Genomic DNA, 21937 nt, shown 5'->3' with positions numbered 1-21937 from the left:
CAGAACATTTTAAAGCTCTAAAACAAAAAGTAGTGACATCAAAAGGAGTAGATGGCAAGAAGTAATCTAACAATATAGGGATAAAATCAATAATATAGAAAAACAACACAAAGAATCATTGAAACAAAGAATTTATTCTTGAGACAATCAATAAGATTTATCAAAACTTTTATTCAAAAGTCTAAAAGGGGGCTATAGAAGATCCATATTAACAAAATTAGAAATAAAAAGAGGGATATCACAACAAACATCAAAGAAATACAGAGAATCATAAAAACATACTTTAAAAACATGCACTTCATCAAACTAGAAATTCTGAAGGAAATGGATAATTTTTTCCATACATGCCACTTACAAGAGTTATATCAAGATCAGATAAGCAATTTATATAGCTCTATAACCCCTATTGAAATAAAAGTAGTCATTAGATGCCTCCCAATCAAAAGAAGCCCAGGGCTAGATGGTTTTAGTGGAGAATACTACCAGACTTTCAAAGAATAGTTAATATCAATATTCACCAAATTATTTCACAAAATAGAAACAAAAGGAACATTGTTAAATTCATTTTTAAAAGCTGCAATTACCCTGATACCCAAACCACAATTTTTTCTTTCTTAAAAACATAGATGCAAAAATACTCAATTAAATATTTACAAACTGAATCCAAGATCCATCAAAAATATCATCCACCATGATTAAGTAGGCTTCATCCCAGAGATGCAGGAATGGTTCAACATAGGTAAATTGATAAATATAATCCACCATATAAATGAACTGAAAGAAAAAATGCGTGATCACCTCATTAGATGCAGAAAAGGCCTTCAATAAAATCCAATACTCCTTCATGTTAAAAGTCTTGAAGAGATTAGATACATACCTCAACATAATAAAGACAATTTACAGCAAATCCATAGCCAACTTAGAGAGAGAAATTAAAAGCAATTCCACTAAAATCAGGAACAGGACAAGGTTGTCCACTCTCTCCATATCTATTCAATATTGTATTGGAATTCTAAGCTAGCACAATAAGACAACTGAAAGAGGTCAAAGGGATACAAATTGGAAAGAAAGAAGTCAAAGTATCTTTATGTGCAGATAATATGACAGTATGCATAAGTGACCTAAAAATTCCACTAGGAAATTCCTATAGCTGATAAACATTTTTATCAAAGTAGCTGGATACAAAATTAACTCACAAAAATCAGTTGCCCTCCTATATATACAAAAGACAAATGGACTGAGAAATCAGGGAAATATCTTTCACAACCGCCTCAAATAATATAAAATCACTTGAGGAATCTCTAAGCAAGTGAAAGATTTTTATGATAAAAACTTGAAGTCATTGAAGAAAAAATTGAAGACCATATCAGAAGATGGGAAGATCTTCCATGATCGTGGGTCAGTAAAATTGACATAGTAAAAATGACCATCCTCCAAATAGAACTCTACAGATCAATGCAACTCCCTCTAAAATTCCAACATAATACTTCACAATTTCTAACTTCATATGGAAGCACAAAACACCCAGGATAGCTAAGACAATCTTGAATAATAAAAGAAATGCTAGCGTTATCACCCTTCCAGATTTCAAGTAGTTCTGCAAAACTGTAATAAAAATAGCATGGTATTGGCATGAAAACAAGACACATTGATCAATGGAACCAAATTGAAGAGCAAGACATAAGTCCACACATCTATGGACACCTGATTTCTGACAAAGAGGCCAGAAGTACGCACTGGGAAGAAGACAGCATCTTTAATAAATGGTGCTGGTCAAACTGGAGGGCTGCATACAGAAGAATGCAGACAGACCCATACTGACTTCCTGAAGTAAACCCAACTCCCAACACATCATAAACCTCAACCTAAAAGGAGATATACTGAACATGATAGAAAGGAAAGTGGGGAATGACCTTGAATGAATTGGCAGAGGAAAGGATTTTCTGAACAGAACACCTTTAGCACAGGCACTAAGATCAACAAGTAATAAATAGGACCTCATGAAACTAAGAAGCTTCTGCACAGCAAAAGACACTGTCAGTCAGACAAAGAGGCAGCCAACAGAATGGGATCAAATTTTGCCAACTATACATCTGGGAGAGGGTTAATATCCAAAATATATAAAGAACTCAAGAAACTAGATATCAAGAAACAAATATCTTGATTAAAAATCAGGTACAGATCTAAATAGAATTCTTAATAGAGGAAACTCAAATGACTGAGAAACACCTAAAGAAATATTTAAAATCCTTAGCCATCAGGGAAATGCAAATCAATACATTTCACCTTACACGTGTCAGAATGACTAAGATCAAGAAGTGACAGCTCATGCTGGCAAGGATGTGAAAAAAGAGGAACCCTCCTCTATTGCTGGTGGGAGAGTAAACTTGTAAAACCGCTATGGAAATCAGTGTTGCAATTTCTGGGAAAATGGGAATTGATCTTCCTCGAGATCCAGCTCTGCCACTCCTGGGCATATACCCAAAGACTGACAATTTCTTTAAATGTTTACTACATGTGTCATGACTTAGCACATTTGTTCTAAATTATAAATCCAAAATCTGAATACATGTGATCACATGAAATCATGTGTGAGAATAACGGTACAACTTTATTAAAACCAAACCTAGGATGGAAGGCCCATAACTATAATGCAACCTCTCAGGAAACAAAGGCAGTGAGGTCATGAGTTCAGGGCTAAATGGCTACATTGAGACCTTGTCCCCCAAAAGAAGATTAAATAAACAAGTGAAATGGTGGTGATTAGATTAAATGGATAGAACATGTTGTGTGCACACTTGGATGGCATTCCACAATAACACAAAACAAAAACATTATGTAAAGTGACATAGCCAGTCACAGAATATTCTAGCCACAATGTATCAAGATAAAGTAATGTCTTATTGCTTTGAAGCAGGGTCAAAAGTAGTGAATGATAGCAAAGGGGCCCAAGGAGAGCCTTTGGTGGGGGAGTGAGGTCTGTTCTATAACTGATGTGGTGGCAGTTGCATGCTTTGAAATTTTCTCAGACTTACTAAACCATACACCTAAAATAGATTAATTTAACTGCATTTAAACAATCCACAGTAGTCAGAGGGTATAGTTCACGGGTAGAGCACTTGCCTAACATGCACAAGCCTTAATTAAGATCAATCCCTAGCCCCACCCCATAAAAAAATCCACATTCAAGCTACTAAAAATAAGATAATTATTAAAACTCGAAAACACATTGTGACTCCCTGTTGGAAGTTTAGTGTGTATGTACAGAACTGAAATCAGAGGCAAGCTAGCAATAGGAACATCAATAATTGCTCTACATATAGAATGGAAAAAACCTGCATGGTCAGTCTCACTAACAGGAAAATCTTCCCTGCCCCCAGTTCAGGTCATCAGGGACCTAATGTTGTTCTTGGGATGCCATTGTTTACACATTCTACCAGGAGACAGCACAAGTTGTAATCCTTGTGATCTCCAGCCAGAGACCTGTTTCTTATCACACAGCAAATCTGTGGCTAGTTGGACCCTGAAATTATCAATCTACAAAACTATAATTTGTTACTGTTTGTAACTTACTGAGGTTATGCTTTTTGTTTTGTTTCTGAGATGTGGATCTTGTTATCTTGCCCTGGGCTTATGTAATCCTCCTGCCTCAGTCTCCAAACATCTGAGGCTGCAGTCACTAAGAGTCCAGTTGGTGGTTTATTATCTATTGGGAACAGCATTGTGACTTACAAAGGCAATGGGGCTTAGGGAAATCAGGTTTTCTATTGGCAACAGACAAATATGAAAAAACATGAACTTGTTGAGAGAGGACATAGGATTTCCCACAGTTAATAGTGCCTGAAGCTTCTGCCTAATTTGAAGAATGTCTGAGGCTTGGAAAAAAAGGAGAGAGGATGGGGGAAAGGATGATGGGAGGGAGAAAGCAAGGAAGAAAGCAAGGAAGCAGTAAAGGAAGAAAGAATGGAAGGAAGAAAGGAAGGAAGAAGCCTAATCACAGTGAAGTGTTAAATAAGATGGGGGAACTTTCAGACTCACACATCTATATGGTTACAAGAGTATTTATTGAGTCTAATAAAATGTGTCCAGAAGGATAAGGAGAAAGACACAGAGGATTTGCCATATGTGGCTGAAAGTGCAAATGCTGAGGTTAGAAATGCTTATGTTAGTGTTGAAACAAATACAGATAAATCAATGGACTTTGTAACCTCAGGATGACCCCATCTTCATTCCAGACACCTTTCCTATCACAGGACACTAAAGACTAAAGCTCTGCATGCTTGACCTGAGTCCCCTTTATCTCCTGGATCTTCTGGGGCAGAGTCTTGATCCAAAACTTCAGCTTTCTGGCCTTCAGGGCTCGGCCCACAGCAGGATGGATGTCCAGCTGCAGGTACTGCTCATCATGGGCCAACTCAGGCCAGTACGGTAGATCCACACTGTTTGGGTTGCTGTGGATAGGCCACCAATAGGGAAGGATAAGGTCACTCTTATCTAAGACTTTGTCCCTTGATTTGGGTCAGAGCAGTGGATAAGTAGGCTAAGGGTCAGAGGGTAAAGAAAAACTGGCTACTGATAGAGAATACAAGTGTCACCCATTAGTGTATGATCCATGTGAAATAAGGTAAGCTGTCTAGTTTTGTCTCTCCCTCTCAGAGGGAAAATATAAAGAACAGTACCACAATACAATGACTCACCCACTAGGTTTCTGTGGGATGAGCAGTAACTACAGCTAGAAGGTGTCTGCCTATGTGTGCCCCAGGCTGGAGAAGACTATTGTAGAATTAAGGACCTGCACATGCTAATGAGACACACCCACATGGGAGCCCTGGATGGAGACCCAGACAAAAGGAGTGTGAGGGAAGGGCATACTCTCACCCATGTCTTGCAAAGTTGGCCCAGTACTTCATCATCCTCCTGTTCAGCAGCTTCTCCTCCTCAGTGAGGTCAACTGCAGACAGAAGGAGACAAGGGTCCAAGTCCTAGCTACCTCATGCAGGTGCCAACTTATGCTCTACTATGGCAACCATACCCCGAACCTGAACACTAGGCCTGGTTTAAACTCTTCCATCAGTACTCAGAATCTAGGATCCATTCAAGCCTCTACTTGAATTCTCTCAGGATAACTCCAACCACAGTGTGCTCTCATTGCTTCTTGCACAAGGTAGACTAGGAAGGTCCCTATTCTAACCCTGGTAGAGTTTTTTTTTTCAGCTCAGAAATGTTGAAGACATGCTCCTATTCTCTCCCACAGCCTCAGTTTCCTCAGCTGGACTGAGAACTCAGAAATCCCTCAAGAACTCATCTGGGGCTCCATTCAGCTCAAGGAAAACAAGGAAGACTCACCTTTCGTGCCCCAGAAGTAGGAGCCAAAGACAAAGGCTAGGTGATCACCATGGTCAGCCCTCACGTGGGATGGCCTGACATGCTTGATGAAGTTGGGCTGATGCTGGAACTCATAAAAGTAGACAGGAGCATGGGAACCTGGGAGTGAGACACAGGTTGACATAATAATTTCTCACATGGAGCTTTTTGCCTGCCCAAACTTTGGTTATAAGTAACCTTCCTGTAAGGTTATCTGGAACCACAGATTAGTGGTGAGCTCCAGCTGGAGAACTGACTATGGGAAACCTTTTGTTAAAGAGTGACCCTGGCATTACCAAATGAGTAGTCGTGATAAGACACCAAGTGTAACTAACATGTTTCCTCCTCTGGATCTGGATAAGAGGCCATTCATTTACTCTAGTCATAAGAATTTACTGTGGTAAGTGTATTCAGGTGCCTGGAATCAGAGATCTGGTAAAGACATGGGTCAGACCTGACACTACAGAGCTCATCTAGGACCAACAGTTCTGAACTCCCCCTGCCCTTGGTCTTGTTAAAGATGTACTCACGCTGAAAATGTGCTACTTGGAGTGCAGGGATCACAAACATGAAGTCCTCCATCAATTCCGAGAACTGTGCTTGGAGGGTCTGGGGGTCCTGAACGTCCCCCATGTACTCTTCCATTAGCAGTTCAGTACATTCAGGAGGCAGCATCTACACCATGAAGAATCAGGAAGAATGATGCAGGGTGGGCCCCTGGATAGGTAGGCAGCAACCTCCTTGTAAAGAACGTGGTCAGAGATAAGACAAGGTATAGAGGGAAAGGTATGAGCTTTGGGTGAGCCCACACAGAAGCACACACATACAATATCACTTATTTCTGAGCCTGCCATCCTAGAAGAATATATGGGAATCCTCTCTGTTAGAACAGGATTCAACATTGCTCACCATTTGTGCTGCTGTGTTCTTCAGAATAGCTGGCAGGGTATCTCTGGTTATGTTCTTTATGACAGGATCAAGGCCCTTCAACTAGGAGGTAGAGGAGAGTCTTAAGTAAAGGATGGGTTGGATCTAGATCAAAGTATCTCTGAGGCCCCACCATCCACCATTTGAGTTTAGGTTCCCAGGAGATTAGAACTAGGGCTTACCAAGGGGATTCCCCAGCCACACTCATCACTGTCAACACCAATGATGCTGGGGACAGGGTGAAAATCCACAGAGGCCAACAGCTCCTGAGGGTGCCTAGGTAGGAACATCCATCCCATCTACCACACCAGGGATCATAACAAAGACCTATGGGGAATTAAGGGTCAGTGTTGAAGATCAACCACATAAATATTCTGATGCCCACTGAATATCCAACATATTTCCCTACTTTCTATCTCATCTCTGGGTGCTATGCTCACTGCAGAAGAAATAGGACATCAAAATTAGTCTATCTTGTTCTTTTTGCACACAGTACTAAAGGATATCTAACCATAGAACAAAGTTAACTGGTTGGAGTAGTAAATACTGGCAATCCCACATCCTGGTGACCAGGTCCTCCAAGCTACACAATTCTCCCAACCTGGTTGATAGCCAGAATTTCTGCTTCACTCTTGTCTCGTAGGCAGTGTACCAGGGCCTCTGAGTCCTTGGCCTCACATCCAGACAGGTTGGCCACCGTCTGTAAAAAGCACAGGTAACAGTTGTCTCATCCCTCTCAGAATGGGGCAGAGTTTCCTTGATTCCAGTAGATGTCATTTCCCCAAATACCACATCCTACGGTTTGTTGTGTATGAAAGACTTAAATGGAATTGTTCACATTTTCAATTGCCTAGAGGTGACAGCTGGGAAAGGGACCGTTCTACCTGCATATTGTTTTGTTGTTTTGTTTATTTTTGTGCATGATGTTCATGTGTGACAATAGGTATGGTGTGTCATGTTTTGCCTGTGAAGGACCGAGAACACCCTCAAGTGGCACTTGTCACCTTAACCCTTGTTTGCATTTGTCTATACTGACTTAGCTGCACTATGACCTTCCAGGGAGTCTACTGTCTCTACTTCCCATCTGTCCATAGGAGCACTGGGTTTACTGACACATATTACCACCTCTAGCCTTATGTGGGCTCTGGGGATTTGAACTTAGGACCTCATATTTGCACAGCAAGTATTAATACCAGCTGACTATTTCCCTCAATCCATGTGTCCCGGAAAGATTTATTTATTTATCTATCTATCTATCTATCTATCTATCTATCTATCTATCTATCTATTTATTTATTGTCAAGTTGACACAAACCAGGAACAACTGGAAAAAGGAACTTCAACTGCGAAAATGCCTCTATCAGATTGGTCCATAGGTGAGTCCAGGATTTTCCTTAAAAGTGACTGATGCAGGAGGGCCCATACCATTGTGGACAGTGCCACTCATAGGCAGGTGTCCTGGGCTATATAAGAAAGCAAACTGAGGAAATCATGGGTAACAAGGCAGTAAGCAGTTTTTCTCTCTGGCATCTGCTTGAGTTCTTGTCTCCAGGTACTGTCGTGAGGGCCTACTCTGACTTCCATTCAAGTTGGACTATAAACTGTAAGCTGAAATAAACCTTTTTCTTACCACACAGCTATTGACCATGGCCTTTACCACAGCAATAAAAAGCAAACTTGGAAACCATGCACATGTGTTTTTGCCAATGATGGCAGCCACTGTGCATAGCGTTTCTATTGTATATCACACTCAGCATACATAAACCAGAGAGGGATGGATTCTAAATCTTATGCATTTTAGAAATTAATGGAATGAAGCTATTTCCCATGATCCTTGTTCCCCAATTAACAGAATACCAGAGTACTACAGGCAAGGACTGAAGCAGCAAAGTAAGGGCTGGTAGTATAGAGTGCACTTACAGTGTAGACCACCTCAGATGTGTCAGAGATAAAGTCAGGCAGCAGGGCCACTCCACTCTGCATAATGGCTCCATGGAAAAGTCCTTTGGACATGGGGGACACAACATGTGAAGACACACTTATGCCACCTGCTGATGCACCAAATATAGTGACCCGGCCAGGGTTGCCTCCAAAGTAGGCGATATTCTGCTGGACCCAGTGTAGGGCAGCCACTTGGTCCAGGTAGCCCCAGTTGCCTCTGGCATGCTGGTCTCCAGTGCTGAGAAGTAGCAGGAACAGGAATCATAGATCTGTCCATGTTCCATTGAGACCCCATTATCCAGCTCAGTCCCCAAATTACCTGAAAAAACCAAGGATACCCAAACGATACTGGATAGCAACCATTACTATTTCTTCGGTAGCTGCCAGTTTGGATACATCATGCATGGAAGCCGTTCCCATAACAAGTGCACCACCATGGATCCATACCATCACCTGGAGATATCAACACAGATCTCAGAAGCACCACACCCAGCCCAGCTGCCTATTAGATTTTAAAAGTTTTTGCATTTGTTCAGGTTGACTTACACACAGATCTCCTCGGGATTTCAGGACATGCTCCACAGATGATTACTCTAGGCCTATAAGCACATTTCGATAACCACTTCCCCAAACAGAAATTCTTAGCATGAATTAGTGGATCTAGATCACAAATAATGCGATCATCACTCTTAGACCCATCAAAGTAGAGCAAATAGGAGTGTCTTGAAGAGTGTCTTTCTTGATTGCTATTCAGGAGAGTCATCGGATCCCATTGGCAAAACATATAACCTGCAGCTAGAATTTTTGGTGATGTCAATATGCAGCCCTTAAGTACTTTCTAGAGTGGTTCTGTCAAGTTCAAGTTGGCAGAAGAATTTCTGATTTAATCAAAGACCCAGAGCCTCTTACCTTTAGATTCCCAGTGCTCTGTGTCACACACCCAGGTTTAAGCAGTTCACCATGGCTGAGGTGACCTTCTTGAACCCAATAAGGTAAGACTATTAATCATGGTGTAAACTACAGTATTCAGAATTACTTTGTCCCTTCCAAGCATCCTGAGAAAGAAACATCCTCTTCCCAAGCTAACCACAGTCCAAGACACTCACAGGTAAGTTAGATCCTTCATGGGCATGAGCTGGTGTATAGATGTTGAGATACAGGCAGTCCTCGGACATAGAAGTGGGAGGCATGGTCAGACTCATCTTCTTTGCCATCTCAATATCCATTAAATCAGTCTGCAGACACCTGTTTTAAAATGGAAGACAGTTAGTTCAGGATATGTAATAATCAAACCTAAGTCTTTGTTTGCACATTCTCTCAGCCACCTTCAGCTACTGCTTTCCATGATGTCCTGATAACATATGATTCCTCTCTAAAGTCTCTTCCCACCAAGGTAGAGTCCTCAGGCTCTGTTGAAACACAAATAGAGCAGGACTTTCAGGGAGACCTCTGGTCAGATAGTAATATCCTGAGGGCTAGTTGTTGGAGACTGCTGGCAGTCTCTATGAAAATGATTGCCTTCCTGTACTATCATTCATCACTTCTATACTATTTAAATCCTGGTGTGGCAATCAGTTTTGACTGTTGACTTGACACAATGTAGAATCTACTGGGAAAGTAATCTTAGTGAGGGATTGTCTAGATCAGTGGATCACAACTTTACAAATTCTTTGACACTTTAACACAGTTCCTCATGTTGTGGAGACCTCCACTGAACTATTTTGTTGCTACTTTATAACTTTAACTTTGCCACTGTTATGAATAGTAATGTAAATATATGATATACAGGATATCTGATATTCGACCTCTGTGGGATAGCACCCCCAGGTTGAGTACCACTGACCTAGATCCTGTTGGGCTCTAAGCATGTCTGTGGCCAATTATCTTGATTATGTTCATTGAGATAGGAACACTTGTCTGTTGTAGGAGGTTCCATTCCCTAGGAAGTGGCTTCAAAATTGTGTAAGAATGGAGAGTAAGTGAAGCATTAGCAGGAATGCTTATGTCTGTAGTGATATGTAAGTAAAGCCTTTATGTCCAGCTTCAAGTGAAATGCCTTTGTGTCTGAATTTGAGAGAACTGTTTCAGTAAAGCCTTTGCTATGTTTGAGTTAATCAGTAGAGGCTCAGAAATTGTTTTGGGACTGTTTAAGCCTTGAAGAAATGTTTCTCTGGAGAGTCTGTGCTTGGTGCTACTTGAGAACTTGGAGCTACACTGACCTTGGTCCTAAGGCAATCCTGGCAGACCTGGCATTCTTACTTTTGATTACAGCTTGCTATAATCAAAAGGGACTGAGATGTGTGTGGGTTGTCTGCTCTTGTGAGCAGCAAGAGGAAGATGACTTTGGTAGTAGAACATTTCCCAGTCCCAATTATCATTTTGTATTGTTGTATAAAATAACTGGAGTGAGGTAAATGAGTGTCAGTCTTTTCCAAAAACACTGTATCCCTCTGCTCCTTCAGAAAATGAAGGCTTGGCATCTTAGTGAGCTTCTCCCCATACTGCAGCTCCTATGACCCAACATCAAACAATATGCTTTCTTTAGGTTTTCTTCCTCATTGGGGATGTGATGTGATCTTCTCCCTTGAATTTCTGTCCCTGTGGTTTCCCACCTATGGTTGATTATATCCTGGAATTGTGACCCATAGCAAAATCTTTCTTCACTACGTTGCTTTTGCCAGGGTATTCCATCACTGCAACAGAAACCAAACTAAGACACTTGGGTATTGGGATGTTGTGCCCACATAGGAACTACAGGAATGAATGGGCAATACCACAGGGTAGTGAGACATTCTCCATCTTACTTCCAGACTCTCAAGGTACCTCTTCCCTCTTTGACATAGTCTCCGGATGAAAAAGCATGTGTACTTGTTTCTTTTCAACGACACATGGACAATGGATGCTCACAGTGACGGTGAAGAATGAATGGCCTTAGTCTCTCTCCTCACTGCAGTACCTGCAGCTAAATTCCTGCAGATGTCAAGCTCTCACCCAGGAGCCTGGCACAGCTGTTCTTCTCTAATCCTTAGCTCATTCATCAGAAACAAGCCTGGGAGACTGCCCTCAGCACAGACGGAAAGCTGCTACAGAGCTGAGATGGAGGAGGCACTGCAGTGTGGCCTAGAGCTCAGGCCGGAAGTCCCCTGGGCCCCAGAACTTACATGGCTGGATGGGAGGTTCCATCTCTCACACCACTCCATGGCTCAGGGGCCTCAGGGGGAGCAAAGCGCAGTGGTCCTACAGGTGGCTTGGCAAAGGGAATTCCCAGGAAGCTATAGACACCAACTTCACTGTCTTTCACATGGACAAGGCTTCCTCTCACCTGCCCTGTGTGTGTGTTCCTGATGGGACTGGATGAGTCCTGGCCTGTAAGTGGAGACATGCCATCAGTTGGGACACTTAGGAATTCCTACCTCATTGTCCCGGTGGTACATGGGGAATATTAGCTCAGTCCTCAAGGTTAAGTTGTGAGATGTGGAGATGAGGTCATCTGGATTACCTAGAGCTTTAAACCTTGTCCATTGGCCCTCTTAAAAATTGACAGGGCACTTCCATAGTCAACAAAATGACAGGCTCAGAGCTACTTGGAATTTTGAAGGAAATATTGTCATTATCCAAGGTCAGAAGGCGCTCTAGCCACAACTACACACAGAGGTGGAACATATTCCCGATACTCTTCTGTCTCCATTGGCTCCTCAGTACATGGTAACCTTACAAAGCTCTGATCATGCACGTACCACAGGGTCTATCATGTGGTCTTTGGTGGAGGCATTAGGGGGTGCACAAACCCACACTTTCATCGTCATCTCCACCAGCTCCTCCCTCCTTGGTGCTTCCCTCCCACAAGCTCAGCCTCTGACTCTGCAGAACTGGGACCACTCTGACCCTGGTTCTCTCTGCTCACTTAGACAGACTCACCATGCACGTAGAGGAGGAGAACCAGGAGCCCACAGGCCACAGCATACAGCCAGTCAGGAAGTCTATCAAGTAGCATGTTTAATTCCAGTCCTAAGTCTGTGCTGCTACAAGATGACACTCTAATAACAACAGGAAACAGAGCAGGTAGGCCTTGCCCAGGCAGGAATTTGTACCTTTCAGGTGTAGGTGTGGAAATTATTTGAGTTGGACAAAGTTCTTATTGCAGGAGAACTGGTAAGGCAGAAACTAAAGGGAGTCAATTGTCAGCAGGCAGGGCAAAGCCACCTCTGCTGTTTCTGCTTCTTCCAAGGCCTCTGAGATAGATACAGCATGGCAGCTGAATGCCTTCTGGAATGTCAGGATCCCTGTCCTTGAACATGGAGTCACCATAGTGCAAGGACAGAAGCTCTAAGTGTGATCATCATCCTCAAGACTCTGTGCTGTCGGGACTTATAGAGTAGCAAATCTACCCTTAGGGTCCCTAGTCCTTATGGTGAGCTTAGGATCTGCTGGTCACCTCCCTGATAGGTCATGCTGGTTTCTTTGAAAGACACTGAAATTCCGGCTCCTCTTCCTGTGTGCGCAGCAGTTCAATAACCCCTTCAGGCCCTAGTACAGTGGTTCTCAAACTCTCTAATGCTGTGACTCTTTAGTACAGTTTTGCATGTTGTGGTGACAAGGATAAAGTCAGAATAATTTAATAATCCAAGAGATGAAGGAGAGTGATTATATCACAAGGATCTAAAGCATTTATGGGGCTCTGTGAGAGTTAGAAATAACCTTCCATACACGGACAGGTACTCGGGAGACAGGGTTAGGATACTCCACTCCTGGACATTTCTGGACCTTCTGATGCTCCCATCTCACTTCCAGGACATACCTCACAGTCAAACATATTCATAGATGTCAGGAAAATGTAGACATGAACCTCATAGTATCTCAAGGCTCTACAGGGGAGGTGGGAAGAAACTTCAACCAATTCCAACAGCACACACAGACACACACACACTCACACACAGAGGCACACACACACTCACACACAGACACACACACACTCACACACACACACACTCACACACACACACACACTCACACACACACACACAGACACACACACTCACACACACACACTCACACACACACACACTCACACACACACAGAAACACACAGGCACACACACACACACACTCACACACTCACACACTCACACACACACACACACAGACACTCACACACTCACACACACACAGAAACACACAGGCACACACACACACTCACACACTCACACACACACACACACAGACACACACACACTCACACACACACACTCACACACTCACACACTCACACACCATTGTCTGTGCCAGCACTGACGTGAGAGCTGCTGAGAGAAGCACAGATGTGACCTGCACACAAAATGGCGGCTGCTGTGGTGGGATCAGGAAATGAGGAGATGACACAAAGTCTCCCACTGACCTAGACAACCTCCGTGCTCTAAGTGTGGACATTGGGTGAAGATAAGTGTTTGGACACCATGGGGTTGTTAACTCTTCTTTACCTCAGAAAATGTCCTGACTGGATGCTGTGCAGTCTTAAGCAGTCCTGATCCTCTCTGCCTGAGAGTGCAGGGAGGTGTCCAGCGAGACCCTCCTTCTGCTGTGTGTCATCTCTACCAGCTCCCACCTCCCGGCACCTCCCCTCCCACAGCACCACGTTCTCACACTGCAGAATTAGGCAGACATGATGAGTTACAACAAGAGAAGTTAAAAGCCCCAAATCAGCCTAGTGACTCTTCTGTTGCAGCCCTCCCCATCTGACCCACATGAATCAGCATCTTTGGTGCCACCTTTGTGGATGAGGACAGGGCAGGAGCCACTCACAGCAACTTGTCAACATCTTTCTGAGTCAGGTGCTCACCCTGTCCCTGTGACTTGCTGCCTACACACAAGACTTACCACACAGCATCTTTGTCCATGTGTCTCACTGAAGGCACCTGTCTGTGATGCCTGACAGTTATTGCAACAGACAAAACCTACAGAAATTGTCCTGCTTAGAGCCTACCTACACCCACAATGCTTTATCTTCTGTCTGTGAAACCCTGTGTAATCGGGCAAAATGTCCTTCTGACTGGAAGCTAAAAGGCAATATTCCAGACCAGGAGTCATTGGTGAAAATCACATTAGGTGAACATATTTCTTCTTTTTCTGCCTTTTGTTTTTGTTTTTATTTTTGAGACACAGTATTGTATGGAGTCGAGATGGCCTGCTATCTCAGCTTCTCAGATTCTGGGTTTATATGTGTATCACAAAATACGCACCCAATACATTCCTTCTAAGTAATCCTTGGCTTTGTTTGTAAGCCTCTGCAATTCTGATGTTCCCATGGATGACACAGGCCATGATGAGACAGAAGAGAATAGGATCCACGCCATCCTTCTTGTCACTTGTCACTGACCCTGAGCCCAGAAATCCAAACAAAGAATAATTTACACAGTAGCCATGAGTGAGTCAGGCAGATCTTCATACATGGAGAAGCCTGGTGATCTCCCAGACCCTGGTGACCCACAGCAGGGTTCATGAGTTAGGTTTATTGGTCAACAAACATTTCACTATCAAATTGCAGAGGTCCTCAAGAAGATCAATGAGGTTTACACTAGGAGAGTGTAAGTGCTGCACATACACCCTAGTCCTTTTGGCTCAACTTCTGATAACGGCCTGAGAGTTGCTGATAGGCCCAGAGCACACATGCCCTTTGCTCTGGAATCCAACCTGCTCTTGCATGACTGTGCATAATGAAGGGAACCCAGGGAGATATGTGTGGTACCAGGAACTTCTGTATGCCTAATACCTCTGTACTTTTAAAGAATGCCAGGCCACTTTTCTGTCCTTGGGGCTGACACAGTCAGAGATCTCTGGCAGCATGAATTATTATATCATTATTTTCAAAAAGTCCAGGAGCAGCTACAGCTACAAAAGCACTGAAGGAAAAGATGCATCTGCTTGTTTATCTCCTGACCTGCAGGTGCAGCGCAACTCAGATCCCCTACTACTGGGCTGGCTTCTCAGTATGGGTGACCTCCTCCTGTATAGTGATGCTTTGCTTGGGAGAAGGTTACTCTGTGGGCTTTGGTCTGGGCATTTGGAGTCAGTTCTCTCCTTCCACAATATGGCCTCTGGGGCTGAACTCTGGCCACCAGCTCAGAGGCAGGCACCTTTACCTGCTGAGTCATTTCACAGGCCCTGGTAAGGGAATTTGAGGACACATATTTCCTACAATTTCTTCTGACATGTCTATAAGTTACTCCCTCTCTGTAGTCTCAGCCTCTGACTCTGCAGAACCTACCAGTTTAATCTAAGGTTCCCTATGTCCCCTTAAAAGTCTCCTCTGAATGAGAAGAAGGAGAAGCAAGAGTACATAAGACAGCATTTAACCAGTTAGGAAGTTAATCCAGTGGCATAATGGACTCCTAGGTCTGACTGTGTTACAGTGGAGTGCACTGTGTGTTGTTGACAGGAAACAGAATATAGGGACCTTGCTCAGACAGGAATTTGGATTCAAAGTAGAATAGGTGGAGAGTTTGTTGAGACAGGGTAAAGTCATTGAACTGAACTGGCAAGGCAGAGGTTACAAGAGCCAGTGGGCAGCAGATAGGGCCAAGCCAAGTCCACCATTCCTGCTTTGCCTTTGGTGTCTGTGGAAGGCACAGCAAGGCTCCCAAGGTCCTTCTAGAATGCCAGAAATTCTCTCTTTAACCTGGAGTCACCTTATTCACAGTCCTTTCAGTAACAAGCCCAAGGCAGGTATGGGGGTGGAGAGGAGGCTGCAGAAAGCTGTAGCTGGAAATATCAGGAGGCTTCTCTAGTAGATGCATGCTCAGGATGTCACAGGTGGAGAATGGGATGCAGCTCTGAGAAAGGTGACATGTATTGAAGAGAACTGCATGTGCATGCCCACCACCCTGAAAACTGCTCCCTGCTTCCAGAACTTACAGTTTCCTGAATTCACCTTCAGGTCCCTCATCCATTGCAGTTATGATTTTGAGTCTACACATCACTCTCTCTGTTCAATCACAGCTATTTCATTGAAACACACTGAAAACCTGGCACCTCTGAAGTACCTATCCCTTATCAACTCCATCTCCATACTGCCTTACTCTCATGCCAGCTCCTACACAGATCAAGTTCACAGTCCTTTATCTACTTAACAAATGTTTAATGGGGACATTCTGTTTCTAGTCCCTGGGATTAGCTAGGCTATCAGACCCTTTCATACAGTTCTCTAAATAGGAGCTTCAGAATCACGAAGAACCTTGGCAGGTTACATCAAAGAATACAGGATCAGGAGCAGCTCCAACCTAGCTGAGCCTGACTTCTGGAGGGTGTGATGTGGAGATCAGTTCAGACAACCTGAAGTTCTGTCTTAGGGTTTTTATTGCTGAGAGACACCATGACCATGGCAACTCTTATAAAGTAAAGCATTTAATTGTAGTGACTTGTTTACAGTTTCAGAGGTTCAGTCCTATCATCATGATAGAGAGTGTAGTGGATACAGACAGACGTGGTGCTGGCTACATCTAGAAAAAAAGGAGCTGGAAGTTGACTGATTCACTGGGTGGTATCAAAGCCCTCCCACACAATGAGAAAGTTCCTCCAGCAAAGCCATATCCACTCCAGCAAAGCCACACCTCCTAATAGTGTCACTCTCTATGAGATTATGGGAGCCAAATATATTCAAAGTACCACAAGTGCCAGCTGAGCATTGGTTTTTTCTCCATCTTTCCAGTCCCCAACAGTCTTGGGAACCTGCAGCCTGGCACAGCAGAACTTCCTCCTTTCTCCTAGCATAGCACAGCCATGGCTTCTCCTGCCTCCTCCAGTCAGCAAGGTTTGCTGTCATTCCACTGTAGCCCCTTCAATGTCCTCTTATCCAGTTTGTGGTCCCAGACCTTTAAGACAGATGTTCTCTTTATTCTGAATTTTCTGACCCAGGGAATTGGTGGGCTGTGGTGCTGAGAGATGCCCTGAGAGATGCTCCCATCTCTGGGTGAAGGCACCAGTTCCTCCATTTTCTGTGTATCCTGGTGCTTCATTCAAGGCTGGACTCCAACATCATGTCAAGGGGAAATGTCTTCTGCCTCTTACAGAACACCATTCAAAGGACATGCATTGATGCTTTTCCAAGATAAAATGCTTCTTGGTGCATTTCTATGTGTATGGAGTGGCTATGGAAATTTCCATATACATAAATACTCAGCAGACAACAACAACAAAAAAATAGTTCTTCTGTAGCTTCACCTCACCACTTGAAGTGCTAATGGACATGCCTAGACCTGTTTCTCATTTTAAGAAACCAACTTTGGAAGAGAAATAGATGACTTGATGAACTGTTTTGAATGCCAATTATAGATAATATTTAATTTACAGTTGTAGTGGGTGGAGACATTTTCAGTTGTTGGCTGCTTTGGTAGTTAGTATGGGACCTTTAGGTGCTTGTTCTAAAAACTTTTATGCCTCGTATTTATATATTGAAGCCTAATGTCCAGCATGATGATATTATTGATTGGGACCTTTAGTTAGTGGCCATGTCATGAGCACAATTGTCTCTTCTGATTAGGGACCAAATATCAGCAATGTTTGACCCAGAGAGTTAGCCCTCACCACACAGTAAATAGGCTGACATCATGACCATGAACTTCATGGTCACCAACCTTGGGGGTAAATTTCTGTTTATAGGCCACACAGCTCATGATTCATACTCTCATGTATATGTATTGCACTCATGTGTATTTAGATACACATCCTTATGGAACAGATTTACTCTTGAGCTCATGAAATCTTCTTCCCTCAGTCTCCCTTGTATATGGGATTATATCTACCACAGCACTCAGATTACAGCTAATCATGACTTGTTTATATTTGAAATTTAGTAAGATACTGGGGCTGTGGTTAATTAGGTAGGTGTTCCATAAGCTACTTATAGATGTAAGAAATGGAAGACTTGCTGAGAGATGGGCAGAGGAGTTTGACACCACCCCACCTCCATTGTAGTCAATATTCCATAAAGCTTCTGATTCACATGAGGAGATTTGGAACTTGGAGAAAAGGAGAAAGAGGATGAGGAGGAGCTGAGGTAAAGAAGGGAGTAAGAGATGCAGGTACAGTGGGGGATGAAGGAAGCTTGACATCCATTGCTGCTCACACAAATACATTGTCATGAGGGAATTCATTTCAGGTGCCCACATGGTCTTCCTTGTGAGACCGTACTCAAGGGCAGAGAATCTGAGCTTGCTTTACCCAGCAGGGCTGCATAAGGAGATGATTTGACCACAGGCGTGTTTACCAGGTGTTTGGAAGGGTCTACACTTGGCTGTGCACTGTGCTTTGATCTTGCAAGGAGAAAGTCTTTTGCCTCTCCCCTTAGCATATTATAAAAAGCCCATTTGAATAAAGGACTGGGCAAATGGGTATTGACCCAGGGCCCTCCCTTAGCTATCCTGTGTCTCTGTCTTTTCTCTCCATCTATATTTCTATCTTTCTACCTAATATTTCCTTATCCCTCTCTCCTCCACCTAAGAACCCATCAAAAGATGGGGAAAGGTGGGAGCTGGTCTCCCATGGGCTCCCATATGGCAACTGAATGTGAAGATTGGGTATGGAGGATAAAGAGAAGGAACACCACAGGATAAGTGCGCATGCTCGAATAATTATTGGGGTGCAGTGATTTTCTTTACTTTGGGAGTAAAATTGTAAATATAGAACAGGGTAATAATAGGTTGCAGCAAATATATATATATAGTTAGATGTAAAGTTATATATAAGTAAGTCATAAAAGTTTTTGTAAAGTTTGAGAAATATAGGCTTTAGGTAAAGGAATATTGTGAAGGTTTAATAGAACTTAGAGTAGAGTAGGTTTTGCCCAGCATGGGGCCTGAGATGCAGAAATCAGAGTCCAGGACCAAGCAGCTACTGCAGACTTGGCAGTCTGAGAGCGGCTTCAGGAGCCCCTACTGTAAGCAGCAGCAACAAGAGCAGCAGCTGACCTAGCATCAGTATTACTGAGACTCACGAGGCATCATCAAGTTACAAGCAGCAGATGCTGAGAGAGCCAGCACAACTAGTGAGGGTCTGTGTGCTTTCTGCCATGGAAGAGCCACAGTGAGGACAGCACGGTCAGCTAGGGTGTTTGTGAGGACTGACATGGCTGGAAGCTATGCTCTGCAACCTTGATGAGTCCAGCAGAAATGCCCTGGGAGAGCATGCATGGAGAGCCAAGTGGGCAGCTGGAGGGTGAGTGAGCAGGGCACCTTGGCCGCTGCATGAGAGACAAAGCTTCTTGGGAAAAATGTCCATGGGGAGCACACCAGGAGGACCGGGGAGCACACCAGGAGGACCAGGGAGCAGGTGCCTCCAAGTCTGAGTGTGTTCCGGGGACACCAGGGTCCCTGTGAAGATGAGTGTGAAACAGTGGTGGAGATAGTGCTGTGAACCCGAGGGGAACTGCTGGCTGACAGAACACCCAGATGAGATGTGCCCAGGCATGGAGAGTACAGTGGAGGTTTTGAAATCCTCCCTGCAATGGAGAGCAGAGGGTCTGAGTCCCTGGCAGCAGTGACTGCAGAGCAGGAACTGCTAAGTGAGGCAGAGCCATGCTCCACGCTGAACCTCTGAGAAGCACTGAAAGCCAGGCCAACCAGGAGCTCCCAGCGGTAGGGTGAGGCAGAGCCATGGAGCTGCCCTGAGGGCGCCATTGGGCTGTGCAAACAAGGCAGTACACAAAGGATGCAAGGCCACAGACAGGGCAAGTAACTGAACTGGGATGCAGCAGCCTCTACTGGACGAAGCAGGGATTCCTCTGGGACCCAGGGTACTGTTTGAGCCATAGCTCCTAGTAACAGGGAGGCACCTTGAGCCCCTGCAGTGCGGGGCTATTGAGAGTCCTTGAGCCTCAGGACACCTGGGTCTCTAGGCTGGCTGGCCCGAGACAGGAGGCACAGACAGATTAGGACTGTAAAAACACCAAATGGAGAAGGAGTCAGCAGTGAAAGTTTTGCAGCTTCTGTTTGCTGGTGGTGAACAAATGCATGGTTCCTTCCTGCTTCATGCTGGGTACATGGAGATGTCTTTCAAGAAGTCTGCAGCAGCTCAGGTGCAGAGTGATGCCATCTTTGCCCCAGAGCAAATTTCCTAGATGAAAGTTCCCAGTCTGAAAGTGCCACTATAGCTGAGAGTGAAGTTTCAGAGACGTGTTTGAACTGGGTTGTTGCATTCAAGGGAACTGCAACAAATTTTTGGTTGTGAGTTGCTTTATATTGGGAGTTTTTCACTTCACATTCATTATGACTTGGACAGCTATACAAAGACTTCAGGGCAGCTGAAGAGCCAGGTCCTGATCTTGAGCTTTCATTGGAATGTTAAGACTGGTATCAGAACTGGCTTATTGAACTTTTCAGACTTAAGAAATAGGATGAACAGGAGTGGTTCCATTGCAATGCAACTGTTTTGTGTATGCATATATGCTTTGTTAACTGTGGTGACTCATGAACTGGTTTGTGTAAGAAAGGAAATGTTTAGAAATGGAACTGTTTTGTGTAGAAATGGAGAAGTTTCAGTTTTTTTTCTATCCAGGCTCAAGATGAAGCTTCAAAAAATATATAATAAGGGGGAGTTTTTATACTCCACAGTCTCTTTAATTTAAAAAAAATGGAACTGATGAGTAGGGTTGGGATAAAGATTTTGCTGCTGGAATGGAGCAGCTCAAATGCAAAAAAAAACATTTTCTTGTTCTTTGTATGGATAATGTTAGCCTGTATTAATGTACCCCATGTTTTGTTAGCAAGAAATACAAAAGGTTCTATTAAGAAATTGCTTTCGGATGTTTGCTAAAGTTAATGAAGTGTAGATAGTTCTATTATGAGTTGGCTTTTGGATGTAAATTTGTGAGAATTTTAATTGTGTATAGTAATATTCATACTAGAATTATGATGTTAACCTGTTAATGTTAATGAACCATGGTATGGTGATGCTAAGGACTCCTTAGATTTGATGTGGTTGCATCAGAAGTTTATCAACTTAAAAAAGTGATGCAGCCAAAACTAAAAAGGCCATTCCATCTTGACCATCCTTTAATCCTTTATTAGGAGGTATTGCAGCAATGGGAGCATATGTCTTGCTATGATTATTTGTAACATGAGTCTTAATAGGTCTTATTAATAAAATCAAACCTGAAGCCAGGTATTGGGGTGAATGCTAGAACATCAGAGAAGCAGAACAAGCCACAGCTTCCTCACCTTGCCAATGCCTCAGCTGATCCTGTTTCCTCAGACTGGAAACTTCTGTGTCCTCATCCAAATGGATCTCAGCTGAACTGCTTCTAAAAGCCTAAAAGCTTAACCAGCTCTAGTTTCTGGTTTTCACGCCTTATATACCTTTCTGCTTCCTGCCATCACTTCCTGGGATTAAAGGCGTGTGTCACCATGCCTGGCTTTGAACTCACAGAGATCCAGATCATCTCTGCCTTCGGAATGCTAGGATTAAAGGGTGTGTGTGTGTGTGTGTGTGTGTGTGTGTGTGTGTGTGTGTGTGTGCCACCATTTTCTGGCCTCTGTATCTAGTGGCTGTTCTGTTCTCTGACCCCAGATAAGTTTATTAGGGTGCACAGTATTTTGGGGAACACAGTATCACCACAATTATTCAAGGCATTTTTTTATATTATTAAGAAGGGGGAATTTGTGGGGGCCCACAGAGGCTCCCTAGTAAGACCTTACTCAAGGACAGAGAATCTGAGCTC

The 21937-nt window shown here is 43.5% G+C and overlaps 1 protein-coding gene and 1 pseudogene across 1 annotated transcript in view; one reads left to right on the top strand and one right to left on the bottom strand.

Moving 5' to 3' along the window:
* Positions 1 to 21937, top strand: part of LOC128104186 (acylcarnitine hydrolase-like) — a 145024-nt gene that overhangs the window by 18361 nt on the left and 104726 nt on the right. The window lies entirely within an intron of this gene.
* Positions 4265 to 12226, bottom strand: LOC128104189 (liver carboxylesterase-like; annotated as a pseudogene).

This window comes from Peromyscus californicus, unplaced genomic scaffold (assembly GCF_007827085.1).
Source record: "Peromyscus californicus insignis strain IS unplaced genomic scaffold, ASM782708v3 Scaffold_8__1_contigs__length_139910024, whole genome shotgun sequence".
Lineage (NCBI taxonomy): Eukaryota > Metazoa > Chordata > Mammalia > Rodentia > Cricetidae > Peromyscus > Peromyscus californicus.
The sequence above is the reverse complement of the archived record's forward strand: the minus strand, read 5'-3'. Positions and strand labels throughout refer to the sequence as shown.